Source organism: Amblyomma mixtum, chromosome 1 (assembly GCF_055824585.1).
Source record: "Amblyomma mixtum isolate Tamu chromosome 1, ASM5582458v1, whole genome shotgun sequence".
NCBI classification, from domain to species: Eukaryota; Metazoa; Arthropoda; class Arachnida; order Ixodida; family Ixodidae; genus Amblyomma; species Amblyomma mixtum.
The window spans coordinates 53,694,590-53,718,841 of record NC_143012.1 but is presented as its reverse complement, the minus strand read 5'-3'; the positions used below and the strand labels follow the sequence as shown (position 1 = coordinate 53,718,841).

The following is a 24,252-nucleotide window of genomic DNA, read 5'->3' as shown; positions in this document are numbered from 1 at the left end:
CACTACCAGCCTTAAAATTTCCTTTCTCAAGAATAAAGTTCTGCTTTGAAGCTAATACTCGTGACCGGAGGAACTTTCCCAAACGCTCTGCGCAGAATTCGCGATGTCTTTCGCTGACAACGTTTCGCTTGCAAGAGATTGAAATAAGACGCCACACTGCTTCATCTCTCCTCGTTTGCGCTGACGCTAGAAAACAAGTACGTTCCCTGTGGGCCAAAAGCATTCTTGTGGGAACGTGATGTGCATACAAACCTCAGAGTGACAATTCAACTGAGAAGCGAAGACCTCCAGTGGTTTACCGCGAGTTTAGCGAAAGAAAGTTTTTATTTCTGTTCTTCGGGTTTATGCTTCTACGAATTGGACAAAACTGCGTTTTCCCGAAAGACGCACGTAAGCACTGCGGCCAACACGGCCAGCGATGTCATGACCTTTTAATTTCGTACCATACGCTCATGTATAGCGACGTGGGTACTGCGTACAAGATTTTCGTTCGGGCTTGTAAAGAGAAGAATGCATGGGGCATTATCGGCCATTTTGCACCAACTGTGAGCACACAGATTTGTGGAACGACCGCGTAAGGAAATCCAACGATCACAATAAGTGAAGCAAATAGCGTTCATGTATTCGTGGAACCTGAGAGATTCATAGACATTTTAAAACACAAATGCTAATCATCCAGTTTTTGTTACATTTCATTATTAACCCTGTTAAGGCTGGAAAAACAAAACAATAAAGAAATACAGAAAAATAAATCAACTGGCAAAAGCTTTAGAGTTTTTTTTTTGTGCTTTAATACAACAATTTTTTATCTGCTTTAACATATTGCTATACGTAGATGTACTATCGCGCTCAATATGAGTTGCAACGCGCGGTCATCGACCGGGGCTCGTTCCGTGGTGTGCCTCCTCCAAACAGTCGCTCGGAATTCTGGGAGAAACTTTTTCCTGAGCGGGGGTGCTGTTGTTTCCTGGAACAGCAGTTTCTCCCAGAATTCCGAGCGACTGTTTGGAGGAGGCACACCACGGAACGAGCCCCGGTCGATGACCGCGCGTTGCAACTCATATTGAGCGCGATAGTACATATCTATTTCATAGGCCAGTGGAAATACATGCAAGCAATAATCAGAGAAAGAATAACACGATGTTAATAATAGACCGAGAGAAATAAAAAAAGTAAAACGTCAAATCTCATAAACGCAAAGCAGTGGGAGCTAGACACCATAATTACGGTAGTTATTGGGTTTAAAAATATTCGGTGTTTAACGTGCGAACAAGGCGAAGAGACGTTAGTAATATTGTTACTTGTATGAATGAGGAATATGTGAAAATGTTTTGATATCTGCCAGTTTGGTATGATGACTTCATGAATGTCACAGCGGCAACAGGGGATAAGCACGCCTGGCCTGACGCAGACTGTGGAAGGAGCTGGGATGCAATGTCATATTTCGTGAAATAAACATAAACAAGAAGCATTCCTCTTAATTTATAGTGATGATACTTTTAATATAATAGTCAGTTGTGTTACGCTAGCCCTTCTGTAATATTAGTTAAAACTATAAAAAAACTGCATAGAAACTATGAATACATCCGCAAATGTTGTGATCATCATAATAGAATCGAACCAAATATTTTTCTGCCCCTTAGCAAGGGAAAGGCACAGATAACTCAGCTTCCACAAAGCCTGTTAAAAATAATTGTTGCGGGACCATATTCGGGAACCGGCGTCCTTTAACATCCCAGTCATACCGAAACTTTATTACAGCTCCTTTCAGGACCCCATTAAGACCGCACACTGTACAAAAATTGCATATTGCGCCTGACTCCGGGCCTCAGTGGTTGAGGAGACCGGCTGCTTGCCTACAGACATTGGTTCAATTACAGCCGCCGCGGCTGCGTTTAGATCAGTTCAATTCAATTCTTTATTTTTCCAGAAATAATAGATCCTCGAAAGGGTCAAGAGCTAAAAGCTGCATTGATAGCTTAACTAGGCAGGACCCCTTCTACAAGGCAGTAGTGGTTTACAGCGACCGGTAGTGTTCACATTAATTAACATGCAAAGAACAATGAGCTATACAGTATCAGAAGTCCAATTAAATTATTAAAGAAACAACATATGATTTCAAAAATGTGTCTATAATAACTGTACATATAGTTGTAAACACATCACAATACATCACAATGCGGGACAAAGGCCAAGAGGCTCCTGTACATACTGTGTGATCTGAGTACACGATACTTCGCAAGCGATTATTCCCAAGCCCTTCAGTACGGCAGGTTTTCTTCCCTGCTTTCGTTCAAACCCTGTTTCATCCTTTCTCAAACGACTCAGTTCGGTGCCCACAAAGAAGCTTTTCAGCGTTGTCGTTAAGCGATCGGCTGCTTAGCCCGAGGACAAGGGTTCGATACGGGCTGCGGTGGTGGTGGTGAAAAACATTTTTAATACTCAGAGAGAGTTTGCGGATCAGAAGACCCCGCTACATGGTCGGTATCCTTAGTCCGGGACATCGCACGACGAGGCCCCGTATCGCGCCCGCTTGACCAGAGCCCTTTGGGACTCCAGAGTAGAGCAGTTGAGGAGGGCAGTCTCCCATGCCTCTCGGGTGAGGGTGGGGGAAGGGGGAATGAGAGGATTTTGAGTACATGCCCACACCATGTGAAAGATATCGCAGATCTCTCCACAGTGCGGGCAGCGCCCATCTGTGTTCGGGTCGAAGTGTTTTGCTATGGCAGGACAGAGAAGAGTTCCTGTCTGCAGGCGCCGCAGAGTTCGCTCCTCCGCCTTACTCAGTCCCTTGGCAGGTGCCGGGTAGAGGCGGTGGCTGTCGCAATAATGAATTAGGATTTCGCGGAACCGCAAAAGTGGTGTTTGAGCTTCTGAGCCAGGAAAGCTAGGATGAGGAGCCCGGTGTGTAAGCGCTCGGGCGGCCACATCAGCGGCCTAATTGCCTCGTAGACCCTGGTGGCCAGGAGCGCAGATCACTTTTGTGCCAGTTGGATCGGCGGGAGCGCGTCTTAGAATTTGGGAGGCAAGAGGTGATATTTCCCCTGCAAGGTAATGTTCACAGGCCCGGCGCGAGTCTGTGATAACCGTTCTCGATTTTGGATCGACGGCAGCGAGAGCTATTGCGACTTCCTCCGCTCGTGTTGAATTTGGGGCATGAAAAGATAGCCCATCGACATTCATTCCCCGGTGGACTACGGTAGCCGTATCGAATCCCTCGGGCGACGGCCCAGTTATGTCTACGTAGTAGACGCCCTCTTTAGATCCATATTGCGTCTCAAGCGTGCGAACCCGCGCTTGTCGTCTGCCTTCATGTGAAGCCATGTCCATATTACGCGGGAGCGGAGCGACCCAGAGCATGTGGCGCCACAGCACCGGGATGTTCTCCGTTCCCTCTGGTATGCATATGTGTTGGATGTGTAAGCGGTTTAGCAGGCGGCGCCCAGGAACCGTCTGCGATAGCCGCGTATATTGGTTCATGAGGTGGGCCTCCCGCAACTCCGGATAGGAGTTTACCACTCCCAACGCCTTCAGTTTAGCGTTGGAGGTAGCCACCGGGAGGTCCACTGCTCGCTTTGTTGCCTTCCTGATGATGGCGTTAATTCGCTCGTCTTGTTGTTTGGTGGTGCGTAGGTACGGCACGGCGTAGAGGATCCGGCTGGTCACGAAGACATGGGCGAGCCATAGCGCGTCCCTGCCCCGCAGACCACCCCGCTTGTTGGAAACACGGTGGATCATGCGCCCTACCTGTTCCCCTATGCGCTTGAGTTTCGCTATAGTAGAGTCCGGCCAAAGTTTGTTATTGATGAACAGACCCATGATCCGGAGCTCTGCCACTTCTCTGATGGGACCCCCCGACAGAGATATGTGTAGAGACGTGTTGTCCTTGTGGTTTGTCCTGACGTGTAGAAGCTCTGATTTGGCGGGAGCACATTAAGAGACCACAGTGGGCAGCATATGCACCGACTATGGAGGCCGCCAGCTGAAGGCGGTCCTCCACCTCCGCAAGGCTCACCTCGGTGGTCCAGATTGTAATGTCGTCTGCGTAGAGCGCGTGCTTTATGCCCTCCCCCTGAGCCAGTCGGCCGGGAAGATGCATCATGGCGATGTTGAAAAGGAGCGGTGATAACACCGCCCCCTGTGGTGTGCCTCGTGTACCCATAGAGTACGGGCCGTATTCCTCGTCCTCGATCCGGAGGAGTGCGTGACGCGCAGAGAGAAAGTTTCTGACATAGGCGAAGACCTTCGCCCCACAGTTAGTGGTGTTCAAGTTAGACAGTATGGTACCATGTTTAACATTGTCAAACGCCCCCTTAAGATCGAGGGCGAGAATGGCCTTGTCGTTTTGTTGCATGGCTGTTGGTTGTATTATGTTCCTGAGTAGTTGGAGTAGGACATCCTGTGCAGACATTTGCGGTTGGAACCCGAACATAGTGTCTGCAAAGAAGCCCTTACCCTCCATGTATTGAGAGAGGCGATCCCGAACCATCGTCTGCATGAGCTTTCCCACACACGAGGTCAATGAGATGGGTCTCAGTTGTCTGTAGTCACGGCTTTACCTGCTTTGGGGATGAACGTTACAAGCGATGTTTTCCATTCGAGTGGGAACAGTTTGACTGTTATGCGATCCCGATCCGGTGCCCCACCTTGGCGCATTTTAGCCAGGGCCGCCTAAAGGTCATGCAACTCAAAAGGGGCGTCTAAATCCTGATTTGGCTTACCGGAGTACGTGAACTCGGGCCCAACCGGGTCATTTGTGCGGCAGAGATACCTGTCGCACAAAGTGTCCGCAAGTTGCGCCGTCGTACCTTGGTACCCGTGCAAAGCCCGCCGGAGCTGTTTTTGCGTCTCCCCTTTCGTATGAGACGGGTCGATGAGGCAGCGTAAGAGACGCCATGCCCCTTCGAACTCATCTTACGTGCTGCAGAGTTGCAGCGTTCTATCCAATTGGTGTCTGTGAGCTGTGCAGCATATGCTGCAGCCTGCTCCGTAAATTGTGCAATGCGAGCTCTAAGCTTGCGGTTCGTCTTGTGCTTCTTTTAAGCTCCGGCGCGCCTCCCACAGATGCAGGAGGTGATTGTCCACTGCGGGGATCTCGTCGGTGGTGTGAAGTGTTTGCTTGTTTTGTTTCTGTAGGTTGTTGACCTGTGTAGCCCACTCCGCATAGCCGTCAGATAATAGTACGAGAGGGATGTCCTTAGTTCGAAATTTCTGCCAATTAGTTATTTTGGCCTGTCCCCAATTTTTACGGGCTGCCTTCACCAAAAGCGGGATGCGGAGAAGGCAGTGGTCGCTGCCCAGGGTATCCCCCAGGTTCTCGCAGGTGGCGTTTCTAGTGTTCCTAACCAGAGATAAATCAGGACACGTGTCACGGGTCACAGAGTTGCCCAGACGTGTGGGGCAAGACGGATCTGTGAGCAATGTAAGACGAAGGGTCGAGATGAGCTACGCCAGCTTGCGTCCCCTGGCTTTCTCGAAGTGATCGCCCCAGTGAAGGCTGGGGGCGTTGAAATCCCCAACAATCACCAGGGTTTCCTTGTCAGCCAATTTGAGTGCACGACAGAAAATTTCGCTTAAAGTAACGCGCGGCTTATGCGGGGTGCAGTATACGTGAGGCCACGTTTTGATCGAGGGAAAACGCAAAAAGGCGTCCGTGTTATTCGAGCGCACAGGAGAGGTCCCTAATATTCTCTTATAAACCGGCGTGAACAGCGGCAGCTAGTGAATCTGGACATCATTATCATGCAGGAGAATGGGGTCCTTTTCCGGAGCTCAATTAAGGGCCGAAGAAATTAAAAACCGATATTCAATAAACATTACTTCTATTATCCGTTCCTTGTACAGGAGCTCACAGATGCCCCGAAGAAATCCGCAACTGTGTTTATTATTCTCACTTCTTGCAGCCCTCTTTACGCTCATTTTCAAGGCGCGGTTGGTGTGTCCATTGAAAAATGAAATAGTTTCTGCGCCTTTGTTTTCGTACAGAAAAAATGATTGCAGATTGCTGATTGTACCAATTTAAAAAAGGCGACAGAAACAATTTAGCGAACTACCGGCCTATTTCTATTTTGTCTTGTTTCTCTAAAGAACTTGAAAAAATAATCCTCTCGCGCCTAATTAAGTTCAGCGATAAGCACTCTTTAACAGATTCACAATTTCGCTTTCGAAAACATAGACACGCAGAATTAGCCCTACTTTACCAAAAAGAATATATTTCGCTCAACTTTGATGACAAAAAAATTGTTCTAGGGGTATTTGGTGACTTTCCAAAAGCCTTTGGTTTCTTGAACCACACTATATTATTACAGAAATCGGAAATGTACCGCATAAGAGGCTTCTGCTACAGCTCCTCCAATCGTAGCTCTCTCATCGTCAACAATATGTAAGCATAAATGGGTTTGATTCCCAAAGAAACCCAGTTTGTTTCGGCATGCCTCAGGGATGCGTTCTCGGATCTATGCTCTTTTTTTGTACTGATGATATAGTAAACATAGCCAACCAAGCAGCTTTCTTTATCTATGTCAATGACACTAGCCTGTTTTTTTTTCAGCTCATGACTGTGATGACCTCATAGATAAGGCTAATGACACACACTCCCGTCTGAGTGTCTGTACAGCTCATAATGCGTTAAAAATCATTTCTAATAAAAGGAAGGCCGTTGTATATCGTCCAAAAAATAAGATCATAATCATAAAGAAAAATCTAGTGCTGAACTCTGAGGCAATAGAATTGTAAGTCGCTTCAAATCACTCGGTGTCATCTTTCATGAGAAATTGTCGTGAGATTCTCATATTGACAGCATTCTTCCAAAACTTGCACGAGTAGTAGGGCAAATGCATAGGCACATAACTAGTCTTTCAGTGAAAATTAAAAAAAAAACTTCTACATATCTCATTATTCTGTTCACAGCTATAATATTGTCACCTTTTCTGGTGTGCTACGTCCCTGGGTAATCTTCAAAAAAATCTTTATTATCCAAAAAAGGCCATGCTATCAATATTCCAATTAAAGCACCACCAACCATTTCATAACTTTAGATGCACTGAAAATCCTTTCCTTGTACAGCTTTCAGTTATTATCGCGCTTTAAGAAGGAAGTACGAAAAGCTATGCAACAACTGCAAACTTTGGCCTCATTAACTAGAAATAATGAGACGTATAAAACGCGCAATATTTTTCCACGGCATATGGAAACTATGAGAACAAATTATGGACAAGAAATGTTATCCTATCAACTTCCAAAACACCTCACTATACTGCAATATAACGATGTTGATTTAAGCCTCATATCTTTTAATGCCGTTTTGTACCTTATGTAAAATCACGTTTATAATTTTTTTCTTGATCACTCCTTTTTTCCTTGGTTTTATTACTTCTGGATCTATTACTGTTTTTTTTTTCATCATGTTATTTTGCGTATAACCATGTAATATTGTATTTGCGAACTTCGCTTGCGCTGCGCCAGGAAACAACTCTGTGAAAAGAACAAACCCCACTTTCCGATATCCGTGTACCAAGGTTTGGTTTTGGTTTTATGGGGTTTAACGTCCCAAAGCGACTAAGGCTATGAGAGACGCCGTAGTGGAGGGCTCCGGAAATTTCGACCACCTGGGGTTCTTTAACGTGCACTGACATCGCACAGTACACGGGCCTCTAGAATTTCTCCTCCAAAGAAATTCTAGCCGCCGCGGCCGGGATCGAACCCGCGTCTTTCGGGACAGCAGCCGAGCACCGTAACCGCTGAGCCACCGCGGCGGCCCGTGTACCAAGGGTCGAGGGCCTGTCAAGCTTTGTGGCTATTTCCCTCGACTTCTTTTCATACCTGTAGGCATGAGTAAAGATTATTATTATTCATAAAATTGCTTTTGAGGAAAGGAAATGGCGCATTAACTTTCTGCATATCTCCGTTGACATCCGAAACGAGCTGTTAGGGGAGGATGTAAAGGAGGGGGGATAAGAAAAGAGATAGAAAGAGTTGCCGTAGTGAAAGAGAGAGAGAGAAAAACTTTCGACTACCAGGGGGATCTTTAATGTGCACTGTCATCGCGAAACACACGGGCGCCTTTTACTGCTCGCCTCCATCGAAGCACGGCCGCCGCGGTCGGGTTCGAACTCTGGTACTCCGGCTCACTCTTCACTGCTCTTCACTGCCTGCTTACAGGAGGTATTCCGGGGACTGGAATGGGAACAGTTGGGGATAAGAGTTAATGGAGAATACCTGAGTAATTTGCGATTCGCTGATGACATTGCTTTGCTAAGCCACTCAGGACAAGAACTGCAAAGCATGATCAATCAGTTAGACAGGCAGAGCAGAACGGTGGGGCTAAGAATTAACATGCAGGAAACCAAAGTAATGTTCAACAGTCTAGCAAGGGAACAGCAGTTCGCCATTGGTAGCGAGGTGCTGGAAGTAGTAAGAGAATATGTCTACTTAGGGCAGGTAGTGACCGCAGATCCGGATCATGAGAGGGAAATAACTAGAAGAATAAGAATGGGGTGGAGCGCATATGGCAGGTTCTCTCAGATCATGAATGGTAGCTTACCAATATCCCTGAAGAGAAAAGTACAAAACAGCTGTATCCTACCGGTACTCACCTATGGGGCAGAAACGTAGAGGCTAACGAAGAGAGTTCAGCTTAAGTTAAGAACAACGCAGCGAGCTATGGAAAGGAAAATGATAGGTGTAACGTTAAGGGATCGAAAGCGGGCGGAGTGGGTGAGGGAACAAACGCGGGTTAATGACATCTTAGTTGAAATCAAGAGGAAGAAATGGGCTTGGGCAGGGCATGTAATGCGAAGGCAGGATAACCGCTGGTCCTTAAGGGTAACGGTGTGGATTCCAAGAGAAAGCAAACGTAGCAGGGGACGGCAGAAAGTTAGGTGGGCGGATGAGATTAAGAAGTTTGCGGGGATACAGTGGCCGCAACTGACAAAGGACAGGGTTAATTGGAGAGACATGGGAGAGGCCTTTGCCCTGCAGTGGGTGTAGTCAGGCTGATGATGATGATGATGATGACTCCGGCTCAGTAGACTAGCGCCTTGACGATTAGTGATGGGGGTGGACACGTTTATTGCCAATGATGTAAATCGTGGGAGCGAAGCCCCCTACATGGCACTTGGATGCCTCTTTAATGTGAGGAGGAGGCACCCTTACAACGCGAAGGATAGCCCCTGGAGCGCAATCCTTCTGTTAGAGCTGGAGATGATCCGGCGCTGGTCTTGAGCGGACGAGCTGGTCAGAAGAGACTCCCAGTAAGTCTCCGCCGCGGTTGGTGATGGGGGATGAGGGAAGGTGGGGCATGTGAGGAGGGTGTGTAAGAAGTCTCCTGGTTTGCCGCAAAGTTTGCATGATGACGGGAATTGGTCTCGGTATCGGGCATGCAGCAGTATTGGGAATAGAGCAGTCCGGGTTTGTAGTTGTCGCCAATGTGTAGCCTGCGCTATGATGAGGGATGGAGCGGGGGGTGCGTATTCCCTTCGTTTGTTTCGGTAGTACGGGAGAATATCACGGAGGGAGAGCACGCGCTCCGAGGCTCGTAGATGGGGGCTCGACTCCTGCCCGGAATGTGAGACCTCGGGCTAGGGAATGAGCCTCCTCGTTGCCAGGGAGGCCAGCATGTGCTGGCGTCCAAATGAGGGTTATGAGGCGCCGGGGCTGCCAGATGAGGGTTGTGAGGCGCCGGGGCTGCCAGAAACGTAGTAAACGAGCAGCAGTGTTGGATATGTAGCCCTTCGCATAATTTAAAATGGCAGATTTGGAATCGGAGATTATTTTTGTGGCATATGTAGAAATGAGAGCAAGCGCGATGGCTGCCTCTTCTGCCTGTGTGGTCGAATTGGTAATGCTTGAGCTGGAGGTTAGAAGCTTTGCATTATTGTCGGCTACCGCCAGGGCCATTCGGGAGCCTGTCGTATATTTCGCTGCGTCCACATAGACCACCTCATGGTCCACGCTATACTGTTTGTGGAGGGCCCGAGCCCTTGCTACTCGGCGTTCCCTGTCTCGCTCAGGGTGCATGTTCTTGGGGATGGGGCAGTCTTCGGGTAGGGTTCGAGTTACGGATAGGACATCGCTTTCTAGCTGCTCGGTCCATTCGGTGATGTTCCTGATGGAGGCGAAGGTGCGCGCTGTTCTGCATGAGCGGAAAGAGTCCCACTTTATGAGAGTGGAGCCTCTGGGAGGCCTGCGGTGTAGTTGAATGTGTAAAAGAATCTCGGTGATGAAATGGTCGCCACCAAGATTCTCTTGTGTGTTGCACCATGTGGCGTGAGGGAGGCGGTGTGCAAACGTGAGGTCGGGCGTAGTGTCTTTACAGAGACTGTTTCCCGTGCGTGTAAGAAAGGTGGGGTCTGTGAGAAGGGAGAGACCGGCTTGTTGCGCGGATAACCATACTCGACATCCTTTCGGTTTGTCGTGTGGGTAACCCCAGGCTGTATGTGGGGAGTTAAAGTCTCCCACGACGAGTAAGGGGCACTTGTTGGCTTTACACTTCGCGATGGTAAAGAGGCGTTCGAAGTTACCTTGTAGGCACTTAGGGTGGCTATATACGTTTAGGATGAAGATACTGTTCGCTCGAGCGTGTTGCGGCACAAGCTCAATTTGAAGGTGATCAACCTCTTCATTCAGTATGGGATGGGAGATGGTGGTGATTGAACGACGAACCAGAAATGCTACCCGAGGGGGTGTGGGGGATGTGTGCAGAACAGGAGCATACCCGGGTAACAGAGTGGATTCCAAGAGTAAGCAAACGTAGCAGGGGACGGCAGAAAGTTAGGTGGGCGGATGAGATTAAGAAGTTTGCGGGGATACAGTGGCGGCAACTGGCGAAGGACAGGGTTAATTGGAGAGACATGGGAGAGGCCTTTGCCCTGCAGTGGGTGTAGTCAGGCTGCTGCTGATGATGATGATACCCGGGTAGGGTGAGTGGGATTGATGGTTCTTGCAGGGCAAGGATGTCGGGTCCTATATCGCAGGACAGCATTTGGTGGATCACGTGACGCTTCTGGCCAAATCCCCGGCAGTTCCACTGCCAGAGTGTAAGATTACGGATTGGAACTGCCATCAATCTATAGAAGAAGGAGCGGTAACGGGGAGTTGGCAGTCTTGAACTATGGTAGGGATAGGGTTGGCCTGTTCCACCGGTGCTTTGGGCTTCTTGCGTCTGTATGGTGTGGGGCCACGCTTTGGCAGCCGGAACTCAAGATCGTTACAGCGATCAGAAAATCCTTGCGTTAGCACATCGAATCGGTGGTTAAGAATAGCGTTGTCTTGTGTTATGCGGATTACTGAGTCTTTGAGGAGTGCGCATTCCTCATTGATGCGAGTTGTAGCAACCCGCAATTTTGCCTCAAAGCGAGCTGCAAATGATTCAAGCAGCGTTTGTATGTTGTTTAGTGAGATATGTGTGGAAGGAGGTGGCGTTGTGCACGGAGGTGAATTTGTAAAGGGATCAGTGTCAGCCTCCATTGCTAGCATATGAGGAGAGGAATTAGGCTCGGAGTGGGTGGACGAGGTATGGGCGGTAGGCGGGTTGGGAGGTGGAGTATGGGATTTGGTAGGAGTGGGGACAAGTGAAAAGGCAGAACCAGCGGCAAGAGCACTTATCTGGGCTTCCAGCTTGGCGATATGTTGACGAATGGCCGCGAATTCTGCTCGGGCTGCTGTAGCTTCTGCTTTAGCCGCTGCTGCCTCCTCCTGAGAGGAGGAGGGATTGGCTGCCTCAGAGCCAGCTACTTGCGCCATCAAGGGGGTGATGACGGAAGGAGCGGGGCAGCTGTCCTCATTGTCCGAATCAATAATCAGACGGTTGAATTTTGAAGGGTGGGATACGTCCCTAATGGGTCCCATCCGACGGAGGAGGCGGGGGTTGTCCGAGATGTGTTTTGAGACCACCGCGGGGACGGCAGATTTGACCTTTGTCAAGATCTGGTCCATGGCGGTCTCGATCATATATCGCAATTTAGAGGTTAAGCGCTCCTCCATCGCAGAGATGGCTGTCACGAGGGCAGGCGAGATCTCCGCGTCGCTCTCCATTGCGTCCGAGTTCTGCGGGCTCGGTGCGGCGGACGCCAATTTTGACTCTAAATTTTGAATTTTGTTGAGCAAAAGCTCATTCTGTGCCCGGAGCACGTCTATCTGTTTTTTGTATTCCGCGTCGAGTGCGGGGACGGTTACGGGGGAGGGTGAGGGATGGGAGGAAGAGGAGGCGATCTCAGCCCAGCTGCTCACCTGTTTGTCGTGTTCAGGCGCTGATGCCCGGGCGTCGGCACCGCCAATTATCTTGAGGGCCGGGCAGTGGCCAGTGTCGCGGCCGCTGGGCGGTGGAGGCGCCGTCTTCTGCCCGGGCGCTGGCTTCACCGACGGTGAAGAAGGTGACGATGTCTTGTGGTCGGTGCCGTGAGCACCACGCGGCGTTCCGCCACCGGCACCTGGTTTTGGATGACTTGGCTGCTTGCCAGGTCGCTGGTTTTTTGGCACCTCTGGGCGTTTAGCCTTGGGGCCATGCACCTTGAGCTGCCGGAATTTTCCCGTGCAGTCGCGGGAGTTGGTAGCGTGGGCTTGCCCACAGACTGCACAGGACAGAGTACATTCATGCGGCGCCTTGACTCCGTCGACGGTCGGCGCCGTTTGGCCACACAGGCCGCACTTTTCATCCGGGCAGGGGCAGGTGTCTGCTCGGTGACCCACAGTGCCGCACCACACGCAGGCCGGAATGGTTCTCTTGTACGCACGCACAAGGGTCACCTCAGAGTTGTAATGCACATATCGCGGCACCACTTTTCCCACGAAGGTGAGCGACGCGACGTCGGATTTGCCAAGCTTGCGGATATCGGCAAGCTCTCCAGCACGCCACTGGATCTTGTTTTGGAGGGACTCACTGGTCTCGTGCTTGGCCACGGTGATGACGCCGCGGCACACGTCTCCAGTGAGTTTCAACTGGCCGTACATGGAGAGCTGGCCCTTCGGTGATGTTAGTTGAAAATCCCGCAGAAGCTTGTCCGCGACGTGCGGCTCTCTGGTGCCTGCGACGATCAAGTTTTGCTCCCATGTGGGGAGCAGGCTGAGGGATGCTGCGGCCTTGGCGCCCAGGTAGGCTGCGAACGCTGCTCCCAGCTCGCCATGTTGGTATACATCCCTGAGAGCGACGGTCACCCGGGGCTTCAGGATGATGACGATGTCTTCTGGATGAAGACGCTGCAGTGGCTTTGGTTTCCAAGAGGGTCCGGTCTTAGACTGGGCCCCTCCCTGAAGCGCTGCAGCGCGCGCAGCAGCGTCGTGCCGTGTTGAGCGGCCTGCCGACGTGGCGTCCGCTTTCTTGGAGGCGGCGTCCCGCTTGCGGGAGCGGCGTTCCCCTAATTTGAAGAGCCTCGGGTTCTCGATGGGCGCAGAATCCGGACTCTCAGGCGTTGGAGCTGAAGGAACCTCGGACCAGGCCATGGCGTCCGGGTCGTAGCCGCGTTGTATTTTTTGGGCAGCCATCTTGACACGGGTGGGCGACTCACTCACGGCCGAGCGTCGGCGTAGGCGTTAGGCCTAGCGCCGTCGCCACGAAACGCAAGTGAGGATCGGCCCTAAAATGCGTAAATGTTGCCCCACCTGTGTGTGAGTGGTGTCCACAGGTAGCTGTCGACTTCGCGAAGACAGACGCGGCTGTGTTGACGGGGTTCCGGCCGAGGAACCGTGGCTCCAGCCAGAAGTTGGCGGAGACGATGCGCTGTACGTCCCCTCGCTCCGTAAATCATGGCGAGACACCTTAATCAAAGGAGTTCCGCCATCTCCAATTCGGCCATGTCAACTTCAATAACACAGTGGAACTGTAGAGGCTTTAAGGACCGCACTAAGCGGGCCAATTTCCGCCTCTACCTTGAAACTTTCGAGTCCTTACCAGCCGTGGTTGCCCTCCTAGAGCCAGGCCTGGGCGCCACAATTTCAAATTACACGACGTTCCAACAGGATCCCGCGTCTTGTCTTCTCGTTCACAAAGACTACACAGCCAACCTAGTGGATCTCGACCTCCAACTAGAGTACTCTTATGTAATGGTGACCCTCCTACCAGTCCGCCGCAGGGACCCACCGTTGCATATACTCAACGTGTACTGCTCTCCCAAACTAAAGCGAGTGACTTTTGCGGACCTATTTAGCCGCGCGCTAAGAGTAGCGGGCCGCGATCCCCTGCTGATTGTGGGCGACTTTAACGCTCCCAGTCAGCAGTGGGGGTATCGCAAGGAGGAGTCGCGCGGGCGTAAGCTGGCGGAGCTTGCGTCCACGTTGGGCCTCACCCTCCACACGGACCCTGTCCACCCAACCCGGCTAGGAAATTCCGTGACACGGGATACGTGTCCGGACTTAACCTTCACTCGCAACATACGACACGCAGACTGGCTCAACACCGAGGAGACCCTCGGTAGCGACCACTGCATCATTAACACTACACTACGCACACGCCCCCTCAAGCGTCCCAGAACACAAGCCCATATCCCAGATTGGACGAAATTCAGGCAAAATTTTAACTCACTTGATAATACACCCATTTCCGCACAAGGCTACACAGCATGGTCCCAACAGCTGCTGGCACACCTTTCCTCGCATGAAAAACACATCCAGCTCTCAGAGGCGGTCACGGACGTGGATAACCACCTTCTACACCTCTGGGAAGCCCGTCGGAGCCTCGTCCGCCGTTGGCGACGCCAGAAACACAATAGAAAGCTTAAAGCTCGAATTGCCGAGCTTACCCAGAAAGCGGCAGAGTACGCGGCCCAACTCGCCGACTCCAACTGGGTAGATAGATGCAACACGGCCGCGCGACAAATGTCCAGCCGAAACACGTGGCGTCTCTTTCGAGCACTAATCGACCCAACCCAAACACGAACCGAAACACAAAAACATTTGCAGCGAGCCATGCACGCTTTTCCAGGCAACACGACTCAACTGGCACAGAAACTTCGGGACCAGTATCTGTGTGCAGCCCAAGACCCCCGTGGATCTGCGTACCCTTATGCAGGCAGAGAAAACACGGAGCTGGATCAACCTTTCCAGCTCCATGATCTGCGGGCGGCTCTCGCCAAAATGAAACGGGGCACTGCGCCAGGACGGGATAAGGTCACCGTCAAGCTTTTGACGAACCTGCCCGACTTGGCATACCAGTCCCTCCTGGAATACGTCAATGCGATTTGGCGCGGGGACACCCCCCTGCCAATCGAATGGAAAACGGCTTTGGTAACTTTTATTCCTAAAGCTGGCAAACCAATTGACACAGATAACCTCCGCCCCATCTCTCTGACCTCATGTGTGGGCAAACTAATGGAGACGATGGTGCGGGATCGGTTATCTACATATCTCGAACACAAACAGGTCTTAGCGAGCACCATGTTCGGATTCCGCCCACACAGATCCGCACAGGATGTCCTCCTGCAACTCAATCGGGAAGTCCTTGACCCCCTCGAATGCCCCCATAATGACCGGATAGTACTCGCCTTGGATCTTAAAGGGGCATTTGACAAAGTAACACATGAGATCATACTCACTAACCTAAGTCACACCGACTGTGGCCTCAACACATTCCAATACATAAGCCAATTTTCAATGGATCCTCAATCCTACATTCGAATTCAAGATAGAGACCATGGTCCTTACCTACTCGGCACGCGGGGAACCCCTCAAGGCGCGGTACTTTCCCCGCTGCTCTTCAATCTGGCCATGATGCACCTGCCGGCCCAGCTGAGTGGTGTCGCCGGCGTGCAGCACGCCCTGTACGCCGATGACATCACTCTGTGGGCCACGCAGGGCAGCACAGGAGACATTGAAACCAGCCTGCAAACAGCGGCTACGATAGTAGACCGCTACGCCCGCCGCTGCGGTCTTCAATGTTCCCCTCAAAAATCGGAATTTGTGCACCTCCGCCCCTCACAGAAGTGCACAACTAAAATATCTCTCTCTCTTGAGAGTGGTCCCATACGCGAAAGTGATGAGATACGGGTACTCGGACTCTACATACACAAACACAGGCGGCCAGACACTACATTGGCCAAACTCCGTAAGGTGGGGGACCAGGTGGGCCGCATGGTCCGCCGGGTTTCCAACAAACGCGGAGGGTTACGAAGTAAGGATGCCTTGCGGCTGGCAAACGCCTTCGTAATTAGTCGAATTCTCTATTCGACTCCTTATCTCCACCTACGGAAACAAGAGGAGGACGCCCTTGAGGTCATCCTTCGCAAAATTGCTAAGCGTGCCCTTGACCTCCCCATCACTACTTCAAACAGCCGGCTTATGGCTCTTGGGGTGGTGAATACTTTCCGGGAGCTCCGGGAGGCGCACCTTACAAACCAGTACACGCGCTTGTCGCTAACGGAGTGGCGTCGCCGCCTTCTTGCTCGACTCCATATCCAACACACCCCTCCAATGGAAGACAGGTTTCGCATCCCGGAACTGTGGAGACGTGCCCTCCACGTTCGGCCTCTTCCAGCAAACATGTCACATGAAGACCATAATGGTCGGCGCCTGGCACGAGCGGAAGCGCTAGCCCGATATTATGGCAACAAAACAGGTGTATACTACGTGGACGCCTCCGGCCCTCACCACGGGGGATGGTACACGGCCGCGGTAGTTCACAACAGCAACACAGTTAACGGCCTAACTTTCAGAGCCCGCAGTGCAACACAAGCAGAAGAGGTCGCGATTGCTCTCGCGGCCTCACATTCCAATTCAAAATACATAATCACCGACTCGCGAGGGGCCTGTCGGAACGTCGAACAAGGCTGCATTCCCTTCTTAGCCTATCGAATATACAAAAATTGCATACGGGATACGGACCCCGCACACCGTTACCTCATATGGGCCCCTGCTCATCAGGGGTTGGCAGGAAACGAGGCAACAGACGCAGCCACCCGCGCGCTCTCTCACCGGGCTGTTTTCTCCTCCCCATCCGATCAGGAACCCGATTTTAAGCCGATCTATACATTCAAAGATATTACAACATATTATCAAAATTGTCATCGCCTTTACCCTAGCCCATGTAAAGGCCTGAAGAAGGCGGATGAGCAGCTCCTTCTCCGCCTTCTCACCAATACATTGCTGTGCCCGGCAGCGCTAAAACATTTTGACCCCTCCTTTAGCGGCAGCTGCCCACACTGTAGTGCGGTGTCTTCTGACACCTATCACATGGTGTGGGCCTGCCCTTCCAACCCCGCTATTCCCCCCATCCCCAACCCAACCCGGGAGGACTGGGAGGCGACCCTGCTCGGCTGCCACGACTTACAGGCCCAACAAGCCTTAGTCGGGCGCACGGGCGGCGGCAACCGCCACTGGGGTCCCATACTAGGGACCTCCACCTAGTGTTTGTAAGGATCGGTCCCTTACGGGCTGATCCAAATATACCTCCTGTTCATTCGTAATAAATGTTTTCACCACCACCACCTCCTGAGATTTTGCCAGGGCTTGTTGTAGACTGCGATGTGCTGTCACGCATGTCACGTGCCTGTGTGAAGAGGAGGAGGTGTCCCAGACTTGTTTGTTTTGGTTGGGCTGGGTGAGTCCGGACGACAACTGGGGAAAATTGTTTCTGGATAGGACCAAGTCTTGTTGCTGCGTTTGTGGATGGTTTGGCTGTTTCCGTGGCAGGTGGAGGTTTCGTCCCTTGCAGGATCTTGTTCCTGTCAAGTGTGGGCCCTCGCACCGAATGCACTTGGGCGTGCAAAAGAGGGTCTTTCTCCGACTGTTGTGTTCCACTACGGGGGCAGATATTTGTCTTGGGGCACGGGCATACGTCGTGGCGGTGACCCGGCTGTCTGCAGTTAGTACAGGCATCCGGACTGCCACGGTATGGGGTGCAGCGATGGAATGCTCCCATGTATTTGATGGAGTGAGGGACTGTGATTTCGTCGAAGGTGATCAGGATGGAGTGTGTCTTTACCATGTGTCGGGCTGCTAGTATGGTGTATTATGGATTTTCTTTGACAAGGTCTTGGTAGAGTTGCGTTGGCGTCTCGCCGTCATAGGCGTTCGAGATGACTCTTCTGGTAGCCCCCGGTGGTAGTGCCACGTATGCCGCGCACGGATATGTTTTGTCTCCGATGGTGAGGGAGGTCAGCGTCTTGAGAGTCTCGACAGTTGGGAAATGTGTTGTTGCCATCGAGAAAGTTTTGTTGCTCGGGCGGACGCGCAGAGAGAAGTCGTCCGGTGGAATGATATCAAGCTTTGTCTGCACTGTATTCAAGAGCCAGGGTGCTGGGACATCATAGATTAGAAGTTCACCTCGCGGACGAACGACTACTAGAATAGCGTTACGTGGGAGAGGTGGCACCCGCTTGCTACGCTACACTGCGAGGCGAGCCTCAGTCGCGGGTGGTGGACAGGTAGGCGTCTTGCCGCTACCGGTTACGGCTGCTGCGTCGCGCGACGCGTTGCTGGCGTTTGTGTTAGCTGCGTCTGAGGTAGCGCTGCCAGGGCGGAAAGGTTTCGGAGAACTGGCTGAGGAGGAGGAAAACTTTTATTTCTATTTACAGTGAGAGGTCGATGGGGCGAGCCGGAAGGGCCCGCCCCTTACAAACACTAGGAGGGATCCCTAGTCCAGGATCCCTGTAGCTTCCGCAGCGGCCCGGGCTCTAGCTACCAATGCCTGTTGGGCATGGAGTTCGGAGCAGCCGCGCAGGGCAGCTTCCCAGTCCTCTCGAGTGGGGTGGAGGTGGGGTGGGTAGGCAGGATTCGAAGGGCATGCCCACAACATGTGGTCGGTGTCCGAAAACTCCTCCTCACAGTGTGGGCACGCGCCCGAGAAAGAGAATTGAAGTGCTTAAGTACTGCCGGGCACAGTACAGTATTGGTATAGAGGCGGAGAAGCCAGCGCTCCTCCACCCTGGTGAGGCCTTTACAGGGAGGGGGATAGAGACCATGTAAAATTTTGATAAAGAGAGGTGATCTCTTTAAAGGTGATGGCCGGATTGAAATTGAATTCCGGATCAGGCTGCGGATGAGGCGACGCCCGGTGAGTAAGCGCGCGGGCGGCAGCGTCGGCTGCCTCGTTCCCCTCAAGACCCGCATGAGCCGGAGCCCACACGATGGTACGATGGGTCGGAAACCCTGTGTAATCGCATGCTTGGAGAATTTTGAAAGCACGGTCTGGAATATACCCTTGCTCAATATTGCGGCAGGCGCCCCTGGAGTCCGTAATAATGACTCGGGACTCTGGATCTGCGGCGGCCAGTGCAATGGCGATCTCTTCCGCAAATGTAATGTTTGGGGCACGGAAAGTAAGGCCCTGAACTGTAGTGTTTTGGTGGATGACGGCCGCCGTGTACCAACCCCCATGGTGTGGGCCGGCCGCATCCACATAGAAGACACCTGGCTTGTGGCCATATTGTTGAGAAATAGCCTCCGCCCGCGCGAGACGGCGACCATCAAGAGTGTCTGCAGTCATGTTCTTCGGAAGGGGTCGCACCTGGAGTGCAAAGCGCCAGGCTTCAGGGATGCGGACCCGTTCTTCTGTATGTGTTGCGTAGGAAATGTGTAAGCGGGTCAGAAGGCGGCTCCCCGCAGGTGTTTTGCTTAGGCGCAAGTATTGATTGTTAAGATGAGCTTCTCGTAACTCCCCAAAGGTGTTGGTCATCCCCAGACCGAGGAGACGCTTGTTGGACGTCGTTATGGGGAGATCGAGCGCTCTCTTATAAATCTTGCGGAGAACTACTTCTAAGGCATTCTCATCGCATTTGCGTAGGTGGAGGTAGGGAGCCGAATATAAAATCCGGCTGGTCACGAATGCATTGGCCAGCCGCAGGGCATCTTTGCATCGTAGTCCCCCCCTTTTATTGGACACCCAGAGGAGCATCCGACCCACCTGGTCCCCCACCTTACGTAGCTTGTTTAGGGTAGTGTCTATCTTGCGCCTATGATGAATGAAAAGCCCCAGTACCCGGATCTCCTCGTGTTCAGGTATCGGTCCGCTAAGTAGGGAAAGGGCAATTTTGGTTGTGCACTTTGAGTTGGGGCGTATGTGCACAAATTCCGATTTGCTCGGGCAGCATTCAAGACCACAGCGACGAGCGTATTCGTCCACAATAGCTGCCGCTTGTTGCAGGTTGGTCTCGATGTCTCCAACCGATTGTTGTGTTGCCCAGAGGGTGATGTCCGCATACAGAGCGTGCTGCACACCGGCGACCTCTGCCAGCTGGGTAGGGAGCTTCATCATGGCCAGATTAAATAGTAATGGCGAGAGGACAGCTCTCTGTGGGGTCCCTCGTGTGCCAAGTTGATATGGGCCATATTCTGTGTCTTGCAGCCGGATATAGGATTGGCGATCTGTAAGGAATTGTTTGATATAATTGAAAGTATTGCGCCCACAATGTGTTTGCGACAAGTGGGATTGGATGATCTCGTGGGTCACATTGTCGAAAGCCCCCCGCAGGTCAAGTGCGACGACTGCTTTATCATTGCTGGGGTGCTCGACGGGGTCGAGAATCTCCTTGTGAAGTTGCAACAGGACATCTTGTGCGGACGGGTGTGGGCGGAAACCGTACATGGTGTCTGCGAAAATGTTTTGCTGTTCCAGGAAAGCCGACAATCTGTCGCGGACCAGTCTCCATCAGCTTCCCCACACACGAAGTGAGGGAGATTGGCCGGAGGTTGTCGGTGTTAATGGCTTTACCTGGCTTGGGAATGAAAGTTACTAGTGCCGTTTTCCAATCTATGGGGAGTGGTGTGCCTCCAATCCAGATAGTGTTGAAGTAATCGAGGAGAGTTTCGTAGGCGGGATCTGGGAGGTTGGCAATAAGCTTTACCGTCACCTTGTCCCGGCCTGGTGCTGTACCTCGCTTCATTTTAGCCAGGGCCGCTTTTAGGTCATGGAGCTGGAACGGTTGATCCAAATCCGCGTTCTCGGAACCTGCATACGAGTACGCCTGACCACGGGGATCCTGGTGTATACTCAAATATTTGTCGCGGAGCGCATCGGCCAGTTTGGCCGTGTCTCCAGTGAAGTTATGTATAGCCCTTTGAAGCTGTTTTTGTGTCTCAGTACGGGTTTGTGCCGGATCAATAAGGGCGCGGAAGAGGCGCCACGTACTCCGACTCGACATTTGCCGAGCTGCAGTGTTGAATCGGTGCACCCAATTGGAGTCGGCGAGTTGGGCCGCGTATTGTGCCGCCTGTTGGGTGATATCCGCGATGGGAATTTTGAGTTTCCGATTGTGTTTCTGACGACGCCAGCGGCGGACTAGGCTGTGTCGTGCTTCCCAGAGGTGGAGGAGGTGGTTATCCACCGCCGGGCTCGCCTCTGAGAGTTGAACATTTTGCTCGACTGATTTCAAGTGGGATACTAGGTGTTGGGACCACGTTGAGTATCCTTGGTCCATTATCGATTGAGGATTGGTGTAGGTGCTCCTAAATTTGGTCCAGTCGGGTAGTTTTGCTTTGGCCTGTGGTCTTGTGAGTGGCTTGGTATGGACTGTAGTGGTAATTATGCAGTGGTCGCTACCGAGGGCTTCCTCGGTGTTCCTCCAATCTGCATAGCGAATATGTTTCGTAAAGGTGAGGTCCGGACACGTATCGCGTGTAACGGAGTTACCTATACGAGTGGGTTGCGCGGGATCCGTGTGAAGAGTAAGGCCCAGTGTGGAAACAAGCTCCGCCAACTTGCGTCCGCGTTTCTCGTCACGTGTGTACCCCCATAAGGTGCTGGGTGCAATAAAGTCCCCAACGATTATGAGGGGATCCCGATTCGCGACCTTCAAAGCCCGGCTGAAGATATCTGCGAATGTAACATTTGGTAGCTTTGGGGGACAGTAAATGTTGAGTATGTGCAATGGGGGGTCCTGTTTGCGTAGCGGAAGGATCGTCACCATTACATAGGAGAAATTAGCGCTAAGATCCAGGTCAACCTGGGAGGCCGTGTAATTTTTATGTACGCAGAGGCAGCTCTGCGCATCCTCCTGGTACACTGTGTAACTGGCAAGGGTGGCGCCATTTCCTGGCTCCTGAAGGGCCAGCACAGCAGGTAATTCTGGGAAAGTTGTAAGGAAAAGGCGTAGATCGGCTCGCTTTGTGCGTGCCTTGAATCCGCGACAGTTCCACTGTAAAATTTGAATAGGGATCGAATTGCTTCGCGGATGCTTCCTATTTCTAGGGGCGCCCGCCATGATCAAGGGTAGAGTTGTGAGTTTGGAGAGAGGAGGCTTGAGAGCCAGTGGCTGCAAAGAGAGGAGCGTTCTCTATACTGAGGATGGCACAGGGGACCTCTTCTTCTTCTCCGGCGATTCGACGCCTAGACGCTTTGAGTTGCCGGCCTGCGAAGGTTTTGAGCGGGCCAGTTCGCTCAACTCACCCGCGCTCCCAAGCGAGAACTGGCTGGTCGGGAGGCGTAGGCCTTATACAAAACCGGTGTCCAGTCGCTTGAATTTTGCTCTTCCGCGGTGATGGTGCGGCCTTCAACCGTTACCTCCATGACAACGGCTGTCGTCGCCGACGGAGTCGGCGGAGGGGAGGAATTCGAGTTCGGCCTAGCTGTGCGGCTTGGCGTCTCGGTCCGATAATCGCTCTCACAAAAGGTCAGATTTTGCACGTAATGGGCGGCTTCCCTGTCCTCCTTAGGCAGTTATGTAGATTTTCGAGCAGATCAGTGGCCGTAGGAGAGATTGGGTAGGAGAATCAAGTACCGTTTGCCGGAGCCGACGTTGCAGGCATCCATCCACCCCCGTTGCCCCCCCCCCCCCCACACACACACCTCCTAACGATTAAGGCATCGAGTCGGGTACCTCTAATTCACATCTCTCTTTTCGTCCAGAATTGAGAAGATTTACTACGTTTATTCTTCGTTTAATAAAGCAGAAGAGAAGAAAAACTAAATTTATTTAAAAGCGTCACGGTAAGCTAGGGCGGGAATTTCAGTAATGCGAATACACACGACAGAGCCCCTTTTTGGAAAATGCTGGAGAAGTATCTACCCCCCCCCCCCCACACACACACACACACACACCTCCTAACGATTAAGGCATCGAGTCGGATAACTCTAATTCACATCTCTCTTTTCGTCCAGAATTGAGAAGATTTACTACGTTTATTCTTCGTTTAATAAAGCAGAAGAGAAGAAAAACTAAATTTATTTAAAAGCCTCACTGTAAGCTACGGCGGGAATTTCAGTAATGCGAATACACACGATAGAGCCACTTTTTGGAAAATGCTGGAGAAGTATCTACTGCATGAAACCAGTCCCTCTTTTTGAGTTTCGAATCATTACTTGAAGATATGAGTGTTTATGAGTACCCGGTTCTAAACGCGGTAGTGTATAGCCTTTCCTCGATGTACCGAGCGACACTAGTCGCTGCCTTGTGTTTTTGTCTTTGTGAGGGACTATGGTCCCTTTGTATGAATAATCAGTCCAATAAACTTCACTGCACAGGCTACAGTCCTCTTTCTGTGCTGTATTGACGTCAATGCACTTAATAACGAAGTGATGAATAGACACCTACATGGTCATTTATGAAATAAATAGCACTGGTGGATCCGAAGAGAGGCGCTCGAATCGGTTTGTAGCGCTATATTAGTTTGCGATTCGAGCGCTTCGCTTCGGATCCACCAGTAGATTTCGCCATAAAAAGGACACCTCCGCGGTCGAGGGTAGCGAGCCTCGCTCTTTACCGTATGGAGTGCCGATTCGGCCCGTTTTAGAGCGCAGCTCTTTCGCGCCTAATTCCGCGTTTCGCGGTGTCGCCATTGTCCGTCGCTGTCGCCGTAGTCCGTTGTAACCAGCAGTGGACACCTTAGTCGCGCTTTAAGCTGCGAAACCAATGGAGTAGGAGCTTGGAAATCAGAGGGAAAATTGGGTAAATTGGTTTTGAAGCGAAAAGCTTCACTACGCGGGTCAGAGCCGAGCTTCGTGTGAGCCGAACTGGTGAGTTATGCGCAGGCGCGAAACCGAGTGACGTTATACGCCGCGCAGGTGGTCGCTTCTCGCCGCTGCCGCAGCCGTCGACGCCGCCGACTGCGTCGCCTGACCTTTCGACGCAGCCGCGCGCTACTCCGCATGTTCGTCGCCTCCTCGCTGTCGCTACAATTGCGCGCTTCGCCTCCTCGCCCACCGTTTGACCTTTCGTTGCAGCCGCGTGTTGCCCGCGTCGCAGCCGGCAACTCTCATCTGCGCATTCCCGCGGGCAGTTTTAACCGCGCTGATTTCCGCCTCCTCCTCCGCCTCCGTACAGGCAGTGTGTGGACGGCCGTGAAACCAAGCGTAACTTAAGTTTTTCGCTTTTATATCCAGGCTTAACCAGA

At 51.8% G+C, this 24,252-nt stretch overlaps 2 pseudogenes; both read right to left on the bottom strand.

Annotated features, from left to right (window-relative positions):
• Nucleotides 1-2,490: 2,490 nt before the first annotated feature.
• LOC149366327 (uncharacterized) lies at nucleotides 2,491-4,331 on the bottom strand (annotated as a pseudogene).
• A 7,269-nt stretch (nucleotides 4,332-11,600) lies between these two features.
• Nucleotides 11,601-24,252, bottom strand: part of LOC149366326 (uncharacterized) — a 76,130-nt pseudogene continuing 63,478 nt past the window's right edge.